The sequence below is a fragment of the Aquarana catesbeiana genome, linkage group LG09, assembly GCF_042186555.1.
Source record: "Aquarana catesbeiana isolate 2022-GZ linkage group LG09, ASM4218655v1, whole genome shotgun sequence".
In the NCBI taxonomy this organism is placed as follows: Eukaryota; Metazoa; Chordata; class Amphibia; order Anura; family Ranidae; genus Aquarana; species Aquarana catesbeiana.
This window is the reverse complement of record NC_133332.1, coordinates 301,060,796-301,071,463: the sequence shown is the minus strand read 5'-3', so window position 1 is coordinate 301,071,463 and position 10,668 is coordinate 301,060,796. Positions and strand designations below refer to the sequence as shown.

General features: G+C 46.0%; 1 non-coding gene across 1 annotated transcript; it reads left to right on the top strand.

Moving 5' to 3' along the window:
- The first annotated feature begins 749 nt into the window (after window positions 1–749).
- On the top strand, window positions 750–821 carry TRNAD-AUC (transfer RNA aspartic acid (anticodon AUC)). The gene has a single exon. It is a non-coding gene; the product is annotated as a tRNA-Asp (tRNA).
- The last annotated feature ends 9,847 nt before the right edge of the window (window positions 822–10,668 follow it).

Below are 10,668 nucleotides of genomic sequence, written 5' to 3'. Positions count from 1 at the left end.
GCCAAGGGTTGCTCTCAGAAATTTGGTGAAGATTATGACGAAACTTTCACTCCACCATCAGAGCACTTCTTAGCATTGCAGCCAGAAAGGGCATGCAAGTGAAATACCTAGACATGGAGACATTAAGGAAGATCTCTAGATAGAGCGACCACCAGGGTTTGAGAAAGGGGACAACCTTGTGTGTAAACATCAGAAGAGCATCTACGGTCTTATACAATCTGCAAGGATGTGGAATGCGAAAGTGAACAAAGTACTTACTAAAGAGGGATTCTCAAGATGTAAAGCAGACCCCCGTCTCTACTCCAGGAATCAAGAAGACAGATGGATATACATCCTTATCTATGCTGATGACATTTATAACCTGTTTTGAACAAGAAGGGGATTACAATCAGATAGTTCACAAGCTGAAAGAAAATTTTGAAATCAAAGAACTTGGGGACATTAGCTACAATCTGGGTATCCAAATAGAGAGAGAAAAAGATGGAAGTTCTCAGAAAATCTGCGAAATCTTGCAACAATTCCATATGCAATATGCAAAGAAAGTGAAATGTCTATGGAACCAGGCTATCGAAAGAGCACTGAAGGAGAAAACTTGCTACCCAACAATGATACGTATCACAGAGGAATTGGTAAGCTGCTATATGTTGCCACTGTGACAAGACCAGACATATTTGCAGCACTGGGATCCAGCGTCATCCTCACCTCCCCATTCCCAGGTTTTTTCCTCCCACACTTAAAAAACTTTCCTCGCGTTGGTGGTGCAGTGGTGAGCATAGCTGCTTATCCAGCAGCTGACCCGGGTTCGATTCCCGGCCAATGCAATTGCCAACATGGCTGCCTCGACCGCTAACCACTTTGTGTCCCCAGGGAGAAATCTGCTGTGCAAATTAAATGCTGATGGAATAAAATTTAAATCAAAAGGAATGTGTTTATGTATGTGTTTTGTTAAGCATTTTGAATAATATATTTTTTTGCACAAGAAAATGATTGTTTTGTATTCTCATTTTCAGCCAGTAGGTGGAGCACTCAGCTAATTTTCAGGTATTTTCTAGGCTATCCTTAGCAACTTGGCTGAAAAAAAGCCTGCTGTTTACTATATAGTATTTACTATATACTATATAGCTCTCTCTAACACTAACCCTCCCTATAACCCCAATACTATCCCTCCCTATATCCCCAAGAATAACCCTCCCTGTAACCCCAATACTAACCCTTCCTATATCCCCAAGAGTAACCCTCCCTGTAACCCCAATACTAGCCCTCCCTATATCCCCAAGAATAACCCTCCCTATAACCCCAATACTATCACTCCCTATATCCCCAAGAGTAACCCTCCCTGTAACCCCAATACTATCCCTCCCTATATCCCCAAGAATAACCCTCCCTGTAACCCCAATACTATCCCTCCCTATATCCCCAAGAATAACCCTCCCTGTAACCCCAATACTATCCCTCCCTATATCCCCAAGAATAACCCTCCCTGTAACCCCAATACTATCCCTCCCTATATCCCCAAGAATAACCCTCCCTGTAACCCCAATACTATCCCTCCCTATATCCCCAAGAATAACCCTCCCTGTAACCCCAATACTATCCCTCCCTATATCCCCAAGAATAATCCTCCCTGTAACCCCAATACTATCCCTTCCTATATCCCCAAGAATAACCCTCCCTGTAACCCCAATACTATCCCTCCCTATATCCCCAAGAATAATCCTCCCTGTAACCCCAATACTATCCCTCCCTATATCCCCAAGAATAACTCTCCCTGTAACCCCAATACTATCCCTCCCTATATCCCCAAGAATAACCCTCCCTGTAACCCCAATACTATCCCTCCCTATATCCCCAAGAATAACCCTCCCTGTAACTCCAATACTATCCCTCCCTATATCCCCAAGAATAACCCTCCCTGTAACCCCAATACTATCCCTCCCTATATCCCCAAGAATAACCCTCCCTGTAACCCCAATACTATCCCTTCCTATATCCCCAAGAATAACCCTCCCTGTAACCCCAATACTATCCCTCCCTATATCCCCAAGAATAACCCTCCCTGTAACCCCAATACTATCCCTTCCTATATCCCCAGGAATAACCCTCCCTGTAACCCCATTACTATCCCTCCCTATATCCCCAAGAATAACCCTCCCTGTAACCCCAATACTATCCCTCCCTATATCCCCAAGAATAACCCTCCCTGTAACCCCAATACTATCCCTTCCTATATTCCCAAGAATAACCCTCCCTGTAACCCCAATACTATCCCTTCCTATAGGTAGGGGAAAGGGTAATAGACAACTTCAATTTTTTCTTCTTAGCTTTAGAGAGTAGTTTTCTCTGGGGACTCTCAACTAGCTCCTTCACTGAGGTCCCTTTGAGTTTCCTGCCGGCTTTTGGAAAAGCAGCTTCTGTAAGGCTTTTAGAGCTTCAGTGAGTAATGGTGGACTGATTCCAGCCTTGGGGCACTCAGCCCGGAAGTGTACAATTTCCCCACAACATTTTTTCTCTCGCACTCCAGAAAGCTTTGATCCCTCTTGATGAAATCCTTGTTCTTGAACCTTTGCTTGGGTTTCCATTACTCGCATTAGAGCATGATACATCTGAGTTTGGGCTTGGGCTACCTGGGTCATCAATTAAGCTGGACAAAGTTCAGCAACTGGCTTGTTAGTATCAGGGACAGCCAGCCCAGCCTGCTCTGACTCAGTTTCACTGTCCTCATCTGAGAAACCTGCTTCAACAGGACAGTTCCGGCAACTACTTTCTCCATCTTAGTAGCAATAGAGCTCAATTCTCTCGTTCCTTGGCTCTTTTCTTCCAACAGGGCCTCTTCTTCCCATACTTCCCTTATCAACTCAGGATATGTGGGTACCACCTTGGTTCTCTTCAGGAGTAATTTTTTTTTTTTTTAACAGAGAATTTTTTATTAAACAAATCAACATTACAATACTAGAAATTAGTACAATCATTACGGTGAGAATAATGACAACAAGATTTTCCCTTAAGCGATATCCACTACTTATCAGATGTTCCAGTTGTGCAAATGTCAGAAATTACACTCAACGATACTCCTCATGGCATCATAACATTATAATCTCTTAGATAAGATAAGGTAAATAACCCAGTATTCAAACAAATCCTGATAGGGGTGATGGGGGGGGGGGGAATAGGGGGGGGAGAAAAAGAGGGGGGGAAGGGAGGGAGGAAGGGGTGGGGATGAAGGGAAACGGGCACGAGAAGAATAGACATGAGATATACGATGTCCTCCACTATGTTTCACGTCCTACCTATGGGGTAGGGGGTTCAGGATCTCCGGAGGCGTCCACCCAGGATGACCAGATTTTATCAAACTTCCCCGGGCATTGCCTACTTTCATACATCAATCTATACAGGGGGAGTACCTTATTCACCGACCTTATCCACGAGGCTAGGGTAGGAGGCTCCACCAGTTTCCATCACAGTAGAATTTCCCGCCTAGCGTAATACAATGTGAAGGTTAGACACAATTTACTATACCCATCTCCCTCAACATCCTCCAGATGACTGAGCAATAGTATTTGGGGATCCACCGGCAAGTTTGAGCCTATGACGTTACTTAGTGTAGAGGCCACTGCCGACCAGAAGGGTCGGAGTTTGGGACAAGACCAGACCATGTGCCAAAAAGTGCCCACCTCCTGCCTGCATCTCTGACAGTTGGGATCTCTTTGATGGTAGATGCGCGCCAATCTCTGTGGGGTGAAATACGCTCTGTGTAGGAACTTAAATTGTATAAACCTGTCTTTTGCAGCGATCATGGAGGGAATGTAGGAGATTAAACACTCCTTCCATTCCTCCTCATCCAAAGAGGGAATGTCAGCCCTCTACTTCTCCCAGGTTTTAGTTAGTTTGGCATCATACTCCACTGTAAGGTATAGGTATAGTGTTGAGAGAGGCTTACCCATCACACTGGAAGTCAAGAGCCGTTCAATGGAGTCTGGTTCCAGAGTGCGGGGGTAGGGAACTGAGCCTCAAAGGCGTGCTTCAGCTGCCAGTATCTGAATTGGAAGGAGGACGGGATAGCAAAGGATTGCCTCAGGGCTTGGAAAGTCATAAGCCTGCCATCTTTAACTATATGTTTTAATGTAAGTATTCCCTTTTTTGCCCAGAGAGAGGGGTCTGGTATAGTGTAAAAGTGGGGGAGCATAGGATTACCCCATAGAGGCATGTGAGGCGAAATGTAGTTGGGCTTCCCATATATTTTCCTAGCCTCCTGCCAGACCCTCACAGTGGTTCGCATCGGAGTTGTCATGGACAAGCTGGCTCTGAGACCACGAAACGGGAGATTGCTCAGGGCAGCAAAGGAACCAAGAATGGCTGCCTCCAGAGTGACCGCCGGATTCTGCGTGGGCTGGGAGAACCACCACCGAATCGTGACCAGGACCACTGCCCAGTAGTAGATTTGAAAATTCGGTAGCGCCAGTCCCCCCCCCCCTCCCCGAAAGTGGGAGATATAAGATCTGCTTGCCCACCCTGGGTGGCCTCCAAGCCCAGACAAAGTGTATCAGCAGACTCTCCAGCCTTCGGAAAAAAGTCCTAGGATCAATGCCCTTTTTAAGAATAATCTCTCCCTTCTGTTGATGGGTGTGATTGAATTTGTACTTCAGATCTGCAGTTGTTTCCACTCTTCCGAATACAGCATACTAAGCATCTATGTAGTCCATAGCAACATAGGTTCTCTTTCCCATTCTCAAGTTATGGATTACATCGGCAGCAGGGCCTTAAAGACTCTCACTGAGCCACTGTTGTTTCACAGCCTCGGGAACACTCCACTCCTCCATAGTTTAAATGGCCAGACTCATCTAGGTCTCAAACTCATCTTCACCAACAGGGGTTGGCAACTGCTGTAAGAAAAATCTGAGCCTCCAGTAACTCTGAATTGCATTCCCAGATCCATTCTTCACTAAGCCATCGACTAGCAGGCTCATATCAGTGTAGAAGGAAACAGGGGGGGCACCGGCCCCAGTGGAGTCTCTCCCAACCACTCCTAAGTCTCTCTCCTGGGCCCTCGGTGGTGGCTGCCTCTCCACAGTCTCTCCCCCCACTTTCAGTGGGATCACCCTGGCAGTGACCCCTTCAGCCAGGTGTACCTCTTCTTCCTGAAAGCACACAGGTATCTATTCCTGCCACTCCAACGGTACCCTGATTTAATCCAAGTCATGCTCAACTTCTACATCCATGATGTAGGCCCTCAGTCCTGGGGCTAGAGCTCTCACCCACTACCGAATCTCCTTTTCAGTGCAATCACTTCCTGAGATCTCTAGGACAGTGCTTCGCTCCACTCGGGCTCCCTGGGCCCTACCCCAAGCACCTGCAGCCATAGAAGCTGCCTCCCACGTGGATCGTGGCTCTTGTCTAGGTTGGCTAGGGTCGGATGCAGACCCCAAATGTAGCACAGCCCCCTTGAGGACTGCTTGGAATTACATGTTCTTCTGCATCACCATGATCCTACGAACATTCTAACCCACCTGACACTCTGGTTACAGACATCTTCCACAACAACTTTAAATGACATGTCACACAAGTCAAATATGTTTATATTATGTACACTTTTATTGGAGTAAGTAATGTGGTATTGATACACAGAAGAGGGAAATTGGTCCGCGAGTGCTGCATAACAGCCCAGACTCGGAAGAATATTTTCCATAGAAAGGCAGCTTGAAACAATTTAACAGCACAAAAACACAATTTACACATATGTACAACGAATTACCACTTGAAGCATAATCTGTAAAGGCAGTATAAGGTTAGCTATCTAGGACAGGCAGTCTCACACTAAAGGGGAACCCCAGGCCAGCCTATTCAACCTTTATATCCTAATGAGAGATCACACGAAATAAGGGATAGAATGGGGCCCTTTAAACGGTAATAACAGCAGTGTCCAAGATGCAGGCCTGATAGTCTTCACCAGCAGCTGGAGCTCATTAGATTGCATCCACTAAGGCACAATGGTGTGATAATAGCCGAAGTGCTTAAAAAGGTTAGTGATATTTCTTGAAGTGGTTGCTAAGTAAAGGTGTCTATGTACAGTGTTCCAATCAGTAATGCAATAGTGTTCCCAAGTTAAAGGTGTCTGTACACAGTATTCAGATAAAGTAGCAAGGAAGGTTTGCAAAAGATGGGCAATTGCCCTCTCACCAACGACCAGACCAGCTTACACCTTGCAGACAGCGATCCTGGAAGAGAAACAGCTTTGCCTTCAGCAAAACGACCAGTGATGACTCATGGCTGATGGACGCGAGCGACTGTAGTGCAAATCTGCTGGGTGGGTGCCGCATGGATGTTCCGACGAACAGCAGGCAGGCTTAGGCCCTCCGGGGCCAGGTTGGAATCACTTGATCACCGTGTGGTAGACCGCAGCCTCTCTCCCCGCACAGGGAGATGTGCACACAGCAAGGCCCAGGAAGAAGAGAGTGTGGCGCGGATCTCTAGACTCTTTTTATAGTTCCTCCCAGGAGTCTTTTTGGGTTGTAGCAAGGATCCCTGGGATGTGTGATCCAGATGTCATGTTGGCCAAAGAAAACCCCGGTCTGATAGACTACTAATCCCACAATCATTTCTGGTCGAGCTCACAGATGTGATGACAGTCACTGGCACCCAGCACTAAAGAAATATGTCTATAGGTGAAGAATGATGGGGAATTACACCATATTATGATTGTAGTCCACATCGCTACATTTATATCTGGTTGCGCTGCACCTTTTGATTGTCTATACCCAGATAGAGTACAATATGGGACCCTGACCACATGCCCTGAGTAAAATTATAAGAAGGAATGATAAAGGTCAAAATAAAGAAGTAGAAAGGGAAAGAGGGCCTTTAGACCAGCAGGAGAAGAATAAGAATAAAGAGGAGAAGCAGCAGGGAAAGAGGACAGGAGAGAGGGAGGCTGTCTGCTCTACACCAGGGCAGGAGGTTATCCGAAGTTCCGAAGTAGGAATAAGGTTTTACAAACCTATGGTTCCATGAGCATAGAGTCAAAATGTGAAGGGGGAAATGATCCACACATGGTTGCCAGATTTTCAGATGCAGTGGGATCTTATCTAAAATGGTTACCTCAATCTTACTGTGGATCATAGCTTGGGTGACCCTATTTTTAGTCTCTACAGGGCAGAGAGATGAAGATTTCCAGGCTTTTGCTATAGTCTGCTTAGAAGCTGTAATAACGTGAATAGCAAGTTTCGATTACGAGGTCGGGTGGGCAATATTGATTGGCAGAACACCCCCTTGTTCGGTTTGCACCAGAACATCTCGAACAGGGAAAAAGTTCTACCTAACATGCAAACTCTATTAAAGTCTATGGGACACAAACATGAAAAGTCAAAAGTCCTCATTTAAAGGCTTATATGCAAGTTATTGCCATAAAAAGTATATGAGGACCTGGGTATTGCCCTGTATCAATGCAAAAAAATGTTTTTTTAAATTGATAGTTTTTAAAAAGAGCAATGGATTTTAATGATGCTTAAAGTGAAACAATAAAAATTAAAAATTATTTTAAATATCGTGCCTGGGGGTTCCCTGTAGTCTGCCTGTAAAGTGGCACACCTGTACAATGTATAGAGCCTGCTGCAGCAATACTGACATTTCTAAAGGAAAAAGTGTCATTTAAACTTGCTCACGGCTGTAATGTATTGCTGGCTCTCGGCAATACAGATATAAATAATAAAAAAAAAAAAAAACGACATAGGCCCCCCAAAATCCATACAAAGACCCTTGTGTGAGCATGCAGCCTGGAAGGTCAGGAAAAGGGAGGGTCTGATTGATCGTTTCCCCTCCAACAATACCAGGCCACATTCCCTCACAAGCACCTTGTTCCCATGTTGATAGGGACAAGGGCCTCTTCCCGACAGCCCTCGGCAGTGATTGCCGGGGTCTGTGGCTGGGGGGGCTTAACGGAATCTGGAAGCTGCCTTTAACAAGGGGGCCCCCAAATCCCGCCCCCCCCATGTGAATGGGTATCGGGTACATCGTAACTCTATCCATTCACCAAAAAAAACTGTCAAAAAGTAAGAAACATAGGAAACAGTTTTTGAAAAGTGCTTTATTAAAAAATAGCGTCCCTCGATGTAAGTCGATTAATCACAATGCCCGCTGGACATGAAAAATTGAAAAAAAAAACCCTGCTTTCGCCTCTTGGGAGGCCTCCCGCCATCTACTTCCTCTCCACTTTGACAGCTCTTATATAGGCAAGGGGCAGGGGCACCTGGCTACGTCCCTCGGGGGCACTGCCCCTTCTGACATCAGGTAACATCAGAAGGAGGTGGTGCCATAGGGTGACGTAGCTGGTTGGCCCCGCCCCTTGCCTATATAAGAACTGTCAAAGCGGAGAGCAGGCAGACGGCAGGAGGCCTCCCAAGAGGCAAAAGCTGGATTTTTTTCTCTCTATTTTTCGGGGACAGCGGGCGTCGTCATTGGATTTACATCAAGGGTCACTTTTTATTCTTTTTTAATAAAGGATGTGTCAAAAACTGTTTCCTGTGGGTATTACTTTTTGAAACTTTTTTGGTGAATGGGTAGAGGTACGATATGCCTGATACCCATTCACATAGACTGGGATCTGAGGGACTCCTTGTTAAAGGGGGCTTCCAGATTCCGATAAGCCCCCTGCCCACAGACCCTGACAACCACAGCCCAGTGTTGTCGGCAGGAGGTACCCCAAAGCCCCCCCATGTTGAGGGCAAGCTGCATGGTATGGTTCAGGAGGGGGGGCGCTCCCTCCCCCTTTCCTGGCCTGCCAGGCTGCATGCTCAGATAAGGGCCTGGTGTGGATTTTGGGGGGGACCCCACGCCATTTTTTTTCTTAATTCTGTCATGGGGTTCCTTTTAAAATCCATACCAGACCCAAAGGGTCACCCACGCTGTTTTTTTCCCCAAGTTTTTTTAAATTTATATATTTATTTTATTTTTATTATTTTTTTTTATTCAGCTCTCAGCGGGGAAGCCCTAACAGCCTATTGAGTGTGCGCTCGGTGAGCGAACATCCCGCTAAGTGCTCAGAAAATTTGGGTGTTAGGCGAGTACCTGAATGGGCGATGTTTATGCCAAGCTTATGCTCGGCCCAAACCGTTCGCCCATTTCTAGTGGTGCCTGAACACTGTAACCCCTCACAGTTACTCTTGCTGGGTGCAGGAATGGGCCCTGCTATTAAAAATTAGAAAAAAAATTAAATTACATGCACATGTCAAACAGGTGCAGAAAAGTTGGGCCTTGAGTGTTGGTGAAGCCTGAGCACTGTAACCCCTCACAGCTACTCTTGCTGGGCACAGGAATGGGTCCTGCTATTAAAACTTAGAAAAACATTTTTTTATTACATGCACCTGTCAAACAGGTCTGGTATGGATATTAAGGGGAACCCCACACCCAATTTTTTTTTTTAAATGGCTTGGGGGTCCCCCAGGCCCCCAGGCATTATATACTCTGAACAGCAGTATATATACACTATACGGCCTGTCCTTTATACTCTGCAGAAAATTGGGCCTTAGGTGTTTGTTGGTGGTACCATAACACTGTAAGCCCTCACAGTTACTCTTGTTGTGTGCAGGAATAGGCCCTGCTGTGAAATATTATATCGAGAATAGTAATTACATGCCCGTGTTAAACAGGGGCAGAAAAATTGGGTGGTGGTGGTGGTGCCACAACACTGTAACCCCTCACAGATACTCTTGTTGGGCTCAGGAACAGGCCCTGCTGTGAAATATTAGATCAAAAATTGTAATTACATACCCCTGTTAAACAGGGGCAGAAAAATTGGGCCTTGGGTGTTGGTGCCCCAAACCAAAAACATTATTGGAAGCTAGCATAATCAAGATTCAGAAATAGGACAGGCAACATAGGCAGTCTTCAAGGGATCCCAGATCCTTAGCAAATTTAATCAGTTACATCAGCACCAGGGGCTTGATAGCTGCTGTTTATCCAGGACTGATTCATTTTGATAAATGTCAGCCGGTCAATGGAGTCTGTGGACAGACACACTCTTTTATCCGTGACAAAAACTCGAACAAGCACTGAATGTCTGTTTGGAAAGAATGCTGTATGCAGGACAGGCCAGTAGCTCGATTGCATATTGACCAAGTTCTGGCCAGCGGTCCATCCTCCAGACCCAGTAATCCAGTGGATGCTCAGTTGAAAAGGTCTCCAAGTCTGCTCTTGCCTCTAGATAATCCTGCATCATATGATGCAGACGCTAAAGGCATCGGTCAGCCGGCCGCCTTCTCCACCGTTCTTCCTTTGACCGAACAAAGCCTCAGAAACACGTTGTCCAGGAAATGTTAACCTCCCAGTGTCTGGAAAGGTGTTACACAAATTTTTCTTCAAGGCGTCCTCAAGATGTTTCATCCTCTGCTCCCTCTCTGAAGGCAGGATGAGCTCTACAACTTTACCCTTGTAATGTGGATCATGAAGGGATACCAACCAGTAATGATCCCTCTCCTTGATACCACAAATCCTCAGATCCTTTAACAGGCTTTGCAGAGTCAGGGAGCCCATGCAGCATAAGTTTGAGGAGGCATGGGATTCTGAGTCCTCTGGGTCACTAAGGATGACATTGTCAGGAACTACCTCCTCCCAGCCACGTACAACTCCTGGAGTTTCTGGGGGACTGAAAAACATTAGTGGACAAGGTATGGGGAGAAA